The sequence below is a fragment of the Perca fluviatilis genome, chromosome 10 (assembly GCF_010015445.1).
Source record: "Perca fluviatilis chromosome 10, GENO_Pfluv_1.0, whole genome shotgun sequence".
Taxonomy (NCBI): Eukaryota; Metazoa; Chordata; class Actinopteri; order Perciformes; family Percidae; genus Perca; species Perca fluviatilis.
Window position 1 is genome coordinate 19,838,183 of NC_053121.1, and position 12,886 is coordinate 19,851,068.

Below are 12,886 nucleotides of genomic sequence, written 5' to 3' on the forward strand. Positions count from 1 at the left end.
CATGATATTATCCTAACTGATTAAACACTTGAGGAGAACCTTTTCTCATCTTCCTCCCACCTCATCATTCTTGAATTTGCTCTATTCTTTTCTTGTCCCGTTCTCTGGCAGCTCCAGGCAGCAGTGATGGAGCGAGTGTGTGTATCTTATTGTTTGTCATGAAAATAGGATTTCAGCAGATGGATGGAGAGATTCTGGGGGAGAAATGTAATCTAAAGGGACCAGCACAATATGGATGGACTGTTATGGCAGGGGAGTGGTGGGATGAATCTCCAACTTCCATATTTTTTTAATTAAAGACAATAAAATAAATTAAAAAGAAATGTAAAACGTAAATGTAATGCAAGCAAGACTGCAACCTGATGATAGAAGATGTTATTGTGACCTGTACTGGACATGGATTTCTGTGTCTTTGTTTTTGTGTCAATCCTAATCTGGCAAGTGTGAAAGAAAATGGGAAAAGAATAAAAGTAAATATGCAGAAGGCAGCATTTAAAATAAGCGATTGAACCGATGACATAATAAACCAGTGGAGACGAGAGAGAAAAAGTTCTCTAATGTGGCATTCAGAATATAAAGCACTCATTTACATCATGAGATGTGGATGGATGATTGACTTTTTACTATTTTTCCGTTTCTATCTGAACGTATTCAACAACCGTCTGCACTGTGTATCTTCCAGAGACTTTTTATTATGCAGGGCCATTGATCCAGCCTGCTTCCATTTGTTTCTTTGATTCAAACTGTGAATTAAAAACAGAATGACAAATCAGTCTGATTATCAGGCTGTTATTGATAAAACCACACATGTTGACGGACATGTTAGGTACATTTAAAACAGAATGAAATTGACTGCTAATTACTGAGAGCTCTCTGGTTCTAACTTTGTGCTTTTAATAAAAGTAAATGGTTACATGATCAAAGTGGTTGTTACACAGTAGTGCTCTCCGTTATCCGTTATAAAGGAATGACAGAGCTGCTATGTTTCCATATCTCATAAGTGCAATGTTGTGCTGCTGGGAGAACTATTCCTCCCATAATAAACACGGACATGAACATTAAATCTTAGTTAAATCAACAATATGTTGCTGGTCAGCTGGTAGCCAGGCAGCTTATGAATGAGCAACGGATGGTGAAACATGAATTAAGAGGCTGATGCAAGTGTGAGTTTAATAGGGATGCACCGAATCCAGATTTTTGGGGTTCGGCCGAATACCGAATCCACTGGTTAAGATTCTGCCGAAACCGAATACCGAATCCTACTCCCATCCTCAGTCCATTAACACAGTAAACACATTAATGAAGTAAACAACGTCCACAGCCTCTAAAATATTTAAATGTAACAACTTAAAGGTCCCATGGCATGAAAATTTCACTTTATGAGGTTTTTTAACATTAATATGCGTTCCCCCAGCCTGCCTATGGCCCCCCAGTGGCTAGAAATGGTGATAGGTGTAAACCGAGCCCTGGGTATCCTGCTCTGCCTTTGAGAAAATGAAAGCTCAGATGGACCGATCTGGAATCTTGCTCCTTATGAGGTCATAAGTGAGCATAGTGGCTGTAATTCTGCACCAAGGCTGAATTTTGGGAAAGAGACTTCAGATACAGTTTTAGGGGACCACTGAGGCCTATATAAAAGCATCCAAAGAGCACCATGTCATGGGACCTTTAATGTTGAATTCACACACTATTTTCACATCGTAGGAAAGCACATCGCTATCGCCAGATGAATGACAATTTTTTTGGGGCAAATTTTCGCTAACCAGTGAATGAAGGCATGTTGGGTGGGTGAAATTAGAAAGCTATCGTTAGTAACGAACAGCAGCCGGCCGTTTGGTCGCTCCGCTCCCACTGTAGGGAGACTCATTTGCAGAGAGAACAGCTGACGGCCCAGGAGAGGCACTTTCTGGTTAACACCAGTTTTTAGCTGTGACTGTCCTTCCTTTGCCGTACCTGAAGTTGCTGCATTTTGGCTGCTGTCTGTAGATTCCTTCATGCACAACTCGTATTCTTTCGGATGTTTCATACACAAATGTTTTAACAGCGGCGATGTTGTGTATTGTTTAGGGTTTGCATTCAGGCATTGCAAATTGAACATGTCGCTCGACTTGAATCGCCTTCTTTTGACTGAAAGTATTGCCAAACAACACTTTTTCTGTTCACGAGTTCCATTTTCACTTTCTCACAGCCTACTGCATTGAACGGTCCACCTACCTGAACACCTTCCCGTAATCAATGGCGGCGTCATTACGTCAAACAGCGTAGCGAACGTAGTCCAAGCGAAGGATTCGGTTCGGTGGAAAAAAATTCTAAGGTTTCGGCAGAATCCGAACCCCGTCAAAAAGCCCAATATTCAGCCGAATCCGAAGCCAAATCCTGGATTCAGTGCATCCCTAGTTAATTTTATAAATCTCAGCCTCCTAAAAAACATTGTATCTTCTGAATCATATTCTGTGTCTAGATTGAGATTTCACGAATGTTGTCTTTATATTTTCACTCCCAGATAAGTGGTTTAGATCAAAACAGGAGTGTGTTTCAAACTGTTCTGGTCATCTGAGTGCTTGATATACATTATATATTTCCATTGGAACAAGAAAAAGAAACCTGGTTGGGGAAACACTGAATAATGCTGAATGATAAAGAGAGTGATGCTATATGAAGAAGTTTATTTTATCTGGTGCCTAATTACTTCATCGCCATGTTTGATCAGTGGAAACTATAATTATGTGTTTGGTTTGCTCAGAGCTTGCCTGTGAAGTTAAGGAAGTGGATGTGTAAAGTTAAGTAGATTTATTTCCAGGTCTCGGACTGTGTCAACAGCATTACATTGCTTTCTAGAGATTACTTCACTGTTTTTACTCTTATCTTTGTGCGTTTTCTTTTCTGTCTTTAATATCCAGGCTTTAGTCTCAACATCCTCACTAATAACTTTTTAGCATTCAGTCACTCTCTCCTCATTCATTCTCTGTCTAATAGACTAAACTTTACTGAGTTTCCTTCATCACATTTTTCTTAAATCCACTCTTGACATTTAACTCTCGATCTGGCCAGCCAGTCTCTGTGTTTTTTTGTCATTTTTCTCCATCTTGTTAATGAGATTGATGGGGAGGTAAAAATGAGGCGAGGCTCCCCCATTTCCCCTTCTGCCCCCTCTTTCTACTTTGATATGACACCATCTGGAATGAATGGGCAGGCGAATAAGACCAGTATTCAAGCAGAGGGATATTCACTCACTCACTCACTTTTTTTAGTCCAGACAACTTTCTTCAGTTTTTCTTATCTATTTTCTGTCTTCCCCTGCCCAAATGGTGACAGACCGGAGCATGCTAATGCAGTAGTTAAACTCTATCAGAACTTTGCACCTGTCAGCTCAGTGTGATGGGAACTGAACTGTGGTTATGGCGGGTGAAGGGAGACAGGTGTCATGATGCCAGGCCCTCCTCGCCAGAAAATCTCTCCACACATGAGGGATGCCGTGGGTGCTTTACAGGACCAAAGGTACTTTTCGGTTTCTGTCTTCACAGTTTTTTTAAGAGATTTATTTAGCAGTTTTCCCAGAAGGTCATGCATTTAAACATGTCAACTTCCATGCCGAAGCTCTACAGTTTTATCTGCAAAGTGGAAATCTTACAGACTTCCTGGCTACCTATTTTATCTTCATTAGGCCATTAAAATTATCTATTAGTCTCCTGCACTGGATACACAAACATATTACTTGTCCCATTTGTATTAGCTGTCCTCATCCTCTGCTTATTTACGAAATCATATTTGTATTCTGCTCTCTAAAAAGCAATGATTCAGTTTTCCAGTATTATTACCATAAGTGTAATTGCAGCATTAAAACTGTGTAAGCGTGGTTCAATCCTCCAAATTGTCACTGGGGCTGATATGAACTCGTTAGGCCATGAAAGCCTTTTTTCCGTTTTTGAAAGTTAATTAGATGTTTAAATTGGAGCTGCAAAGGTGAATGGGTTTGGATCCTTTAACTCTGCTTCTTCATCGGCTCGCAGCAGCCAAAGAATACTCAACGTTCACAAAGCAAAGTCAGCCACTGAATGGGCTAAATCCCCTGACTAAATTAAATTTGTCCTTGCAACATTGTCTGACAGCCACACAGAGCTCACAGGAGGACGGATTATGTTCCTGCTCTCCACTCTTTTCCTTCCCCTCCTTTATGTCTGCTCTCTTATAATGGAGTGTCTTTGAACCCATGTAATTAAACATTTGTCTCAACTGCTGCGGAGGCATGCCCATCACGTGTACACACAAACACACACAAACAAACACATGCTCATGTTTCATTAAGTTGTAACAAGTAATTGCAGTCATTCTTTTTTTAATGTTTTACTTTTAAAGAAGCACTTGAGCAAAAATATGTTTTTGTACCAATTACTGAATCAAAGGAATCCAAAAGTAACGTCTAATCATGCTACATTACAGAAGTACTTTGAAAAGTTTTTAGACACATTGTGATAATATTTTGCAGATGTAAAATAAACTTTTATTTGCAGCATACCAACTACATGTAATAAAAGATTATGTGAAGTATTCTTCAAGATTTCCTCGTGCATGTGACCAAGCAGGAACGGGGCATAAACACTGAACTGCTCATGCTTAGTAAACAACATACACACTTCATGGGCTGGCTCCTGGTAGTATTGCTGAATTGCTTCTCCTGTATGAGCCAGAGTGCAGCTTGGCCTAGGTGCTATATAATTAGTGTTTATCATAATTAGTCTTAGTAACAACAGACTTCAGCCATCATATCTCTTTTTGTAGAAAGTATGGTATGTTATACAGGTGTGTTTGTCTATGTGAAGAGTTTTGTTACCCAGCACCTGCTAAATATGTACGGATATGCTAGTGCCTCCTGATGATTGTGTGTGTCACCGAACAATAAAACCTGTTCAGCATAGAAAACTGAGAACATTTAAAACTGACTTCATCCACGACCTTTTTTTACAGAGAATATTCACTCAACAACTGAAGAGGCAAGAGAGCAGGGAGGAGACACAAGGGAAAGTCCACTAAATGAAGATCTGGAGGAACAGACTATGTTGCCACTCAGAGAGATGTACAGTATGTGACAGTGTTGATCCTCTGGGTTCCCATGACGATAGCTGTCACGTCCTCATCCTTCACGACAAGGTGTCAGAGACCCCGGGCAACACTGCCAATCTGTCTCAGAGCGATGCAGCTACACATCAGGTCTGCCTGAATTATAAAAGTGAGTTGTTACACCTGACCTCTGTTTGCACTGCGAGGTACACTGTCACTCTGGTGTGTGTGTGTGTGTGTGTGTGTGTGTGTGTGTGTGTGTGTGTGTGTGTGTGTGTGTGTGTGTGTGTGTGTGTGTGTGTGATTCCTGTGTTCACCTGTCACTCAGTCAAAGACTTTGTTTCCAAATAACATTACACTTTAATTTCTGCCTTTGAGTTCATTCATGTGATAGAGGTTCCTCTTACCAGTAATTGTAATCGCCTGGCTTTGCATTGCATTGAAGTTAAGTGTTTTACGATAGATGTTGCCTCTTTTGTAACAAAAAGGGTGGTTCACTTTTCATGGAGTTGCATCTGATTAATGAACACTGGTCTCTTGAATAACCTCAAAACTCCAAAGTGAGAAATAAGGAAATTAAGTGGAAAGTGTTCTAGCAGAAAGCTAAAATACTGAACCCCGTTACATTGTTTAAAAGTGTCTTTTCTCTCATCTTTCCTTCTTTTTTTGTTAATCGCTGTCTTTCATCCAGCCACAGCACAGTAATGATGTCACCAGTTCTGTATCGACGGATCATACAGAAGATTAGAGTTTATTAAAAATGCCATAAATGGATAAGGGAACTTGGGAATATGTTTTTAAAATAGATGTTATTGTGCTGCAGTTTGAGGAACAGAGGGGTGGAGGCAGAGAAGACGAGCTGGATGGAATTAAATGCGTTGATGTATTAGAGAGGAAAGCGTCCTTGTCTTTTGCTGATGTTTGTGCACACTGCATGTGCTGTGTGATTGTGTATCTACCACTCTCGCAAAAGGAGGCAGTCAATAACACTATGCATGCGTGTTTGTGTATGTTCACAGCAGCCACTGGGATTTGTCCGCTCTGTGCCGCAGGAGTCGCTATCGATCTGAGACAACAGACATGAAAGACATGGGGAGTGAGGGAGTAGGGGAGACAGGTGGAAGGAGAGACACAGGGAGCAGAAAAAGAAAAGAAGGTCATTTCCAACCATAAACCAGGTTCCCATATCTGACCTGCAGCTGATTGATAGCTTCTCCTGTGAGAAGTGCACTGACTGTCTGGCTGGCTTCTTACTATTACTTCCTCCTCGGTACTAGGGAGACTGTGTGGAAACACATTATGTGAAATGGCTCAATTGGGAAAACAAAAATAAAAAAATGCAGAATGAAATCTCAGATCTGTCAAAGTATAAATAGATTTGCAGCCCAGGTTACAATTACAAACCACCAATTATGTCTATATAGCTGATACATGAGGTTTGGGCTATAAAATACTCAGCCTGAAGCCACTCAAATATTCAACTTCAAATGTTAGCCTTGACTTATTTACTGGAAAAGTCTGACTTGCCATGAGCTATAACCAGGAAAAACTGAACCTTACCCTTAGCGGCAATGTCAGTCAATTATCAGAGCAAATCTTAATGCATTTGGTGATTTAATGACTTTTCCTTTGGCACGACCAGCAGACCACATTTTTTCACACGTCCACAAAAATATATCAAAATATCATTGTTTCTATGAAACTGTCACTATTCTATTCAATAATGAGATGAAAGAAATGAGAAGTTACCTGGATTTAACTCCAGTTATAGTGTGTAGGTAAGTGTAAGTGTGTGTAGCTATGTGTCAGTAAAACTGTACAACAGTAACTGTGGGCAATCTGAATAAAGCAGATCATTGCCCGAAAACATACAATATGTTGGTCCAGTGTGAAGGTGTAATCAACGGGTACGATCCAGTCTAAAGATCAAAATGTACACCGTAGGTATCTATGACTCCCGTTGACTCTCCTTGTGTCAAGCGTGAATCTGGATTAACACATCAGTGTGACTTCTGCAGCTTCTTCACTATTAGATATATCCTCTAGTAATAGTGTTCTTCTGGCCCCATGTGTTGTAACAACATGTTGAAGCTCAAGTTGTGTTTCTCTTTGTCTTAACTCGCTCTCCTTTTTCTTTGTCTCCTCTTCAATCTTTGGAATGTAACGTGAGGAAGGATCAGGATGGAGAGGAAGTTCTCTTTACAGCTAACATGGTTTTAACATTCGACTGTTAGTAGGGCAGAGGGTGAGATTCACATAGAGAATTTAAGAAGAAAAAAAGCACTTAAGATCCAACACTAGCGTTCCTCTTCTCTATCTTTCTTTCTAGAGCTCCTGGCTACCTATTTTATCTTCATTAGGCCATTAAAATGATCTATTAGTCTCCTGCACTGGATACACAAACATATTACTTGTCCCATTTGTATTAGCTAAAACAGCTTTGTATTAGCTGTTCCTGCTCTCCACTCTTTTCCCTCCCCTCCTTTATGTCTGCTCTCTTATAATGGAGTGTCTTTGAACCCATGTAATTAAACATTTGTCTCAACTGCTGCGGAGGCATGCCTATCACGTGTACACACAAACACACTCAAACAAACACATGCTCATGTTTCATTAAGTCGTAACAAGTAATTGCAGTATTTTTTTTCTAATGTTGTACTTTTGAAGAAGCAATTGAGCAAAAATATTCTTTTGTACCAATTACTGAATCTAAGGAATCTACTTTGAAAAGTTTTTAGACACATTGTGATAATATTTTGCAGATGTAAAATAAACTTTTATTTGCAGCATACCAACTACATGTAATAAAAGATTAAGTGAAGTATTCTTCAAGATTTCCTTGTGCATGTGACCAAGCAGGAACGGGGCATAAACACTGAACTGCTCATGCTTAGTAAACAACAGACACACTTCATGGGCTGGCTCCTGGTAGTATTGCTGAATTGCTTCTCCTGTATGAGCCAGAGTGCAGCTGCTGATCCTCATGTAGGGTCCTTCTAGCTGTTCCTAAGTCCTGACTCAAGACTTAGGTTTTGGCATAGGTGCTATATAATTAGTGTTTATCATAATTAGTCTTAGTAACAACAGACTTCAGCCATCATATCTCTTTTTGTAGAAAGTTGAAGTCTTCATTAAATCGGTACAGTAGTTCATAACCGACACAAAACAAACAAAATACCCCCACACATTCTCAGTTCCTCTTTTATTCTTCATGACCATGACAATGTTTAAACCATCAATGGTCTTCCTCACATGAGGGATGGAGGAACACCTGAAGAAGACTATTTTCAGACCGTTTTCAGTCATGTAGAATAAAAGGAGGAAAGACATAGCAGTGTGCAGGTATGTGTTTGTCTATGTGAAGAGTTTTGTTACCCAGCACCTGCTAAATATGTACAGATATGCTAGTGCCTCCTGATGATTGTGTGTGTCACCGAACAATAAAACCTGTTCAGCATAGAAAACTGAGAACATTTAAAACTGACTTCATCCACGACCTTACAAAAAAGTATTATATATATATTTTTTTTTTACAGAGAATATTCACTCAGCAACTGAAGAGGCAAGAGAGCAAGGAGGAGACACAAGGGAAAGTCCACTAAATGATGATTTGGAGGAACAGACTATGTTGCCACTCAGAGAGATGTATGTGACAGTGTTGATCCTCCGGGTTCCCATGACGATAGCTGTCACGTCCTCATCCTTCACGACAAGGTGTCAGAGACCCCGGGCAACACTGCCAATCTGTCTCAGAGCGATGCAGCTACACATCAGGTCTGCCTGAATTATAAAAGTGAGTTGTTACACCTGACCTCTGTTTGCACTGCGAGGTACACTGTCACTCTGGTGTGTGTGTGTGTGTGTGTGTGTGTGTGTGTGTGTGTGTGTGTGTGTGTGTGTGTGTGATTCCTGTGTTCACCTGTCACTCAGTCAAAGACTTTGTTTCCAAATAACATTACACTTTAATTTCTGCCTTTGAGTTCATTCATGTGATAGAGGTTCCTCTTACCAGTAATTGTAATCGCCTGGCTTTGCATTGCATTGAAGTTAAGTGTTTTACGATAGATGTTGCCTCTTTTGTAACAAAAAGGGTGGTTCACTTTTCATGGAGTTGCATCTGATTAATGAACACTGGTCTCTTGAATAACCTCAAAACTCCAAAGTGAGAAATAAGGAAATTAAGTGGAAAGTTTTCTAGCAGAAAGCTAAAATACTGAACCCCGTTACATTGTTTAAAAGTGTCTTTTCTCTCATCATTCCTTCTTTTTTTGTTAATCGCTGTCTTTCATCCAGCCACAGCACAGTAATGATGTCACCAGTTCTGTATCGAAAGATCATTCAGAAGATTAGAGTTTATTAAAAATGCCATAAATGGACAAGGGAACTTGGGAATGTGTTTTTAAAATAGATGTTATTGTGCTGCAGTTTGAGGAACAGAGGGGTGGAGGCAGAGAAGACGAGCTGGATGGAATTAAATGCGTTGATGTATTAGAGAGGAAAGCGTCCTTGTCTTTTGCTGATGTTTGTGCACACTGCATGTGCTGTGTGATTGTGTATCTACCACTCTCGCTAAAGGAGGCAGTCAATAACACTATGCATGCGTGTTTGTGTATGTTCACAGCAGCCACTGGGATTTGTCCGCTCTGTGCCGCAGGAGTCGCTATCGATCTGAGACAACAGACATGAAAGACATGGGGAGTGAGGGAGTAGGGGAGACAGGTGGAAGGAGCACCATGGCCATCCCAAAGAAAGCGCACGCTGTGATACTTCATCTTAGGTTGTATTTACCAAACCTGCAGTTCATTGGGTAATCAGCGCCTTTTTCCGCCCACTACAGTATACCGTAAATTGCGCGTATTTAAACGCGCAATTGAAAGATTTAGCGATAACGAAGTTGATCTGCCTGTTTATGAGGTAACAGCTTGATGCGTGTAATTTCGGCATTAGTGGTGGGGAAATGTATGTACCGACTAGTGCGCTGTAGCAAAGCGTTAAGTACTTGTGCTATGATACGGCTGAGTGCAAACTGCGATATTCCCACTGCTGATGCTATGACTGTTTGAAATGATCCTGATGCCAATATTTGTAATGTAGCGAGGAGTTTAACAACTGCTGAATGGAATGTGAACGCTGAGTCGGAGATTCTATGTCATCTTTGATTTCTTCCAGTAATTGTAATATTGCATGGCTGCTCAATCTGTAACGCTTAATGATTTCTTGTTCACTCAACTGAAAAAGTGTGATCCTTGTGGCAAAACTCTTTTCAGCTCCTCTCCTTGGCCTATGTCTTCGTCTTGCTCAGATTAGTGTTGCCATTTCACCAGGAATACCATGTACCCCTTGAATACATATGCATGACATGGAAAAGCGCAATTTGCCATTTTCAGTTCCCGCGACGGGCATTCTGCGCTTTTACCTCAGTGCGGCCTGTTTGTACATACCTCGCCATGCTTTTACACGCACGTTGCGAAACAAATACGCCTGAAGTGGGCACAAAAGCGTTAGTACTTACTATTACTTCCTCCTCGGTACTAGGGAGACTGTGTGGAAACACATTATGTGAAATGGCTCAATTGGGAAAACAAAAATAGTCAAATGCAGAATGAAATCTCAGATCTGTCAAAGTATAAATAGATTTGGAGCCCAGGTTACAATTACAAACCACCAATTATGTCTATATAGCTGATACATGAGGTTTGGGCTATAAAATACTCAGCCTGAAGCCACTCAAATATTCAACTTCAAATGTTAGCCTTGACTTATTTACTGGAAAAGTCTGACTTGCCATGAGCTATAAGCTAGCAAGACTGACATTGCCCCCCTTAGGCAATGTCAGTCAATTATCAGAGCAAATCTTAATGCATTTGGTGATTTAATGACTTTTCCTTTGGCACGACCAGCAGACCACATTTTTTCACACGTCCACAAAAATATATCAAAATATCATTGTTTCTATGACCAGCAGACCACATTTTTTCACACATCCACAAAAATATATCAAAATATCATAGTTTCTATGAAACTGTCACTATTCTATTCAATAATGAGATGAAAGAAATGAGAAGTTACCTGGATTTAACTCCAGTTATAGTGTGTAGGTAAGTGTAAGTGTGTGTAGCTATGTGTCAGTAAAACTGTACAACAGTAACTGTGGGCAATCTGAATAAAGCAGATCATTCCCCGAAAACATACAATATGTTGGTCCAGTGTGAAGGTGTAATCAACGGGTACGATCCAGTCTAAAGATCAAAATGTACACCGTAGGTATCTATGACTCCCGTTGACTCTCCTTGTGTCAAGCGTGAATCTGGATTAACACATCAGTGTGACTTCTGCAGCTTCTTCACTATTAGATATATCCTCTAGTAATAGTGTTCTTCTGGCCCCATGTGTTGTAACAACATGTTGAAGCTCAAGTTGTGTTTCTCTTTGTCTTAACTCGCTCTCCTTTTTCTTTGTCTCCTCTTCAATCTTTGGAATGTAACGTGAGGAAGGATCAGGATGGAGAGGAAGTTCTCTTTACAGCTAACATGGTTTTAACATTCGACTGTTAGTAGGGCAGAGGGTGAGATTCACATAGAGAATTTAAGAAGAAAAAAAGCACGTAAGATCCAACACTAGCATTCCTCTTCTCTATCTTTCCAGACGATGACCTATTGATTTCTCAGTTTCTCCGGTCCAAGCATCTTTGTGTCTGTTTGTATCTCTGTAATCTAATGTCTCTGTGGGTAATCCCTTTTGCTGAAAGGTTTGCTGTGTGTGTGTGTTTGTATACGTGTGTAGAAAATGTATTTCTCAGTGTGCGATAAGAGACTGTGGAAGATCCAGCTCAGTGCCCGAGGTGGAGTTTATCATTGCCTCTAAATCTGAATAACACACAGGAGATTCACAGCACATTACTGATCCTGACAGAGGTGTATCCTGTTTGCCTCTTCTCGCTCATTTTCTCCTTAAGTCTTATAGCATTGTAAACATTTCAGTGTCTATTCAGGGATCTTTTAACTTGAATCAACAAGTTTTTTATGTGCTTTCTTTTTACACCATAATGGTTTTTTCCTGCTGGTTGTTCCACATCTATGGCTCTGCCATAGCCCTCTCCAATGCCTGAAGATAGACCTTCATTCGTTTATTTTTAAGCATTTTGAGCATTTTTACTGCTGTTGGTAATCTTCGGTGTTCTCTTCTTGTGTCTGTGCCTCACAATGCATGAATGTTTCCAGCTACAGCTCTGTAGCCGAAATAATTCATGCTGTTTCTGACTTGTAAGCATAACACAGAAATATGCAAAGCTACTTAAGTTTTCATATTAAGTAAATAGACACAAAATGCAATATGTTGATCTGCTTGCCATTTTTTGTAGTTTCTGATATTAAGACAACGAAACAATATTAATCTCTCGTTTTATTTTATTGTGATTTATATTCAGAATTCATACTTAGACCACTTGGCATTTTCCTGGTATACCAGATGGTTAAACCAGGCCTGGAGTCCTTCCACAACATCCAGAGTGACACCACTATGGTAGTGGAAGCCCAGCAGCTAGACAAATGGGCCACATTAAACAACATGCTGCTCAATGGGGAAACTGTGTAACTGACAATCAGTTATTCCAAAAACCCACCACGACCTGCTCCCTTGTTTCTTGGAGGCAAGGAAGTCCCTGTTGTGTTCACCACCAAGTACCTGGGCTTCCATCTGGACTCCAACCTCAACGGGGACACACACATTGAGCAAGTGGTGGCCTCCAAGCGGTTGCACTTCCTGTCATTTCTTGCCAGACATGGCTTCCCTTGTGAGGACCTTGTCAGCATCTACATCGCTCTGGTCA

General features: G+C 40.4%; 1 long non-coding RNA gene across 1 annotated transcript; it reads left to right on the forward strand.

Annotated features, from left to right (window-relative positions):
* Positions 1-6,656: 6,656 nt before the first annotated feature.
* Positions 6,657-10,096, forward strand: LOC120566488. The gene is made up of 3 exons (XR_005640411.1): positions 6,657-7,303; positions 8,595-8,851; positions 9,680-10,096. It is a non-coding gene; the product is annotated as an uncharacterized LOC120566488 (long non-coding RNA).
* Positions 10,097-12,886: the final 2,790 nt, after the last annotated feature.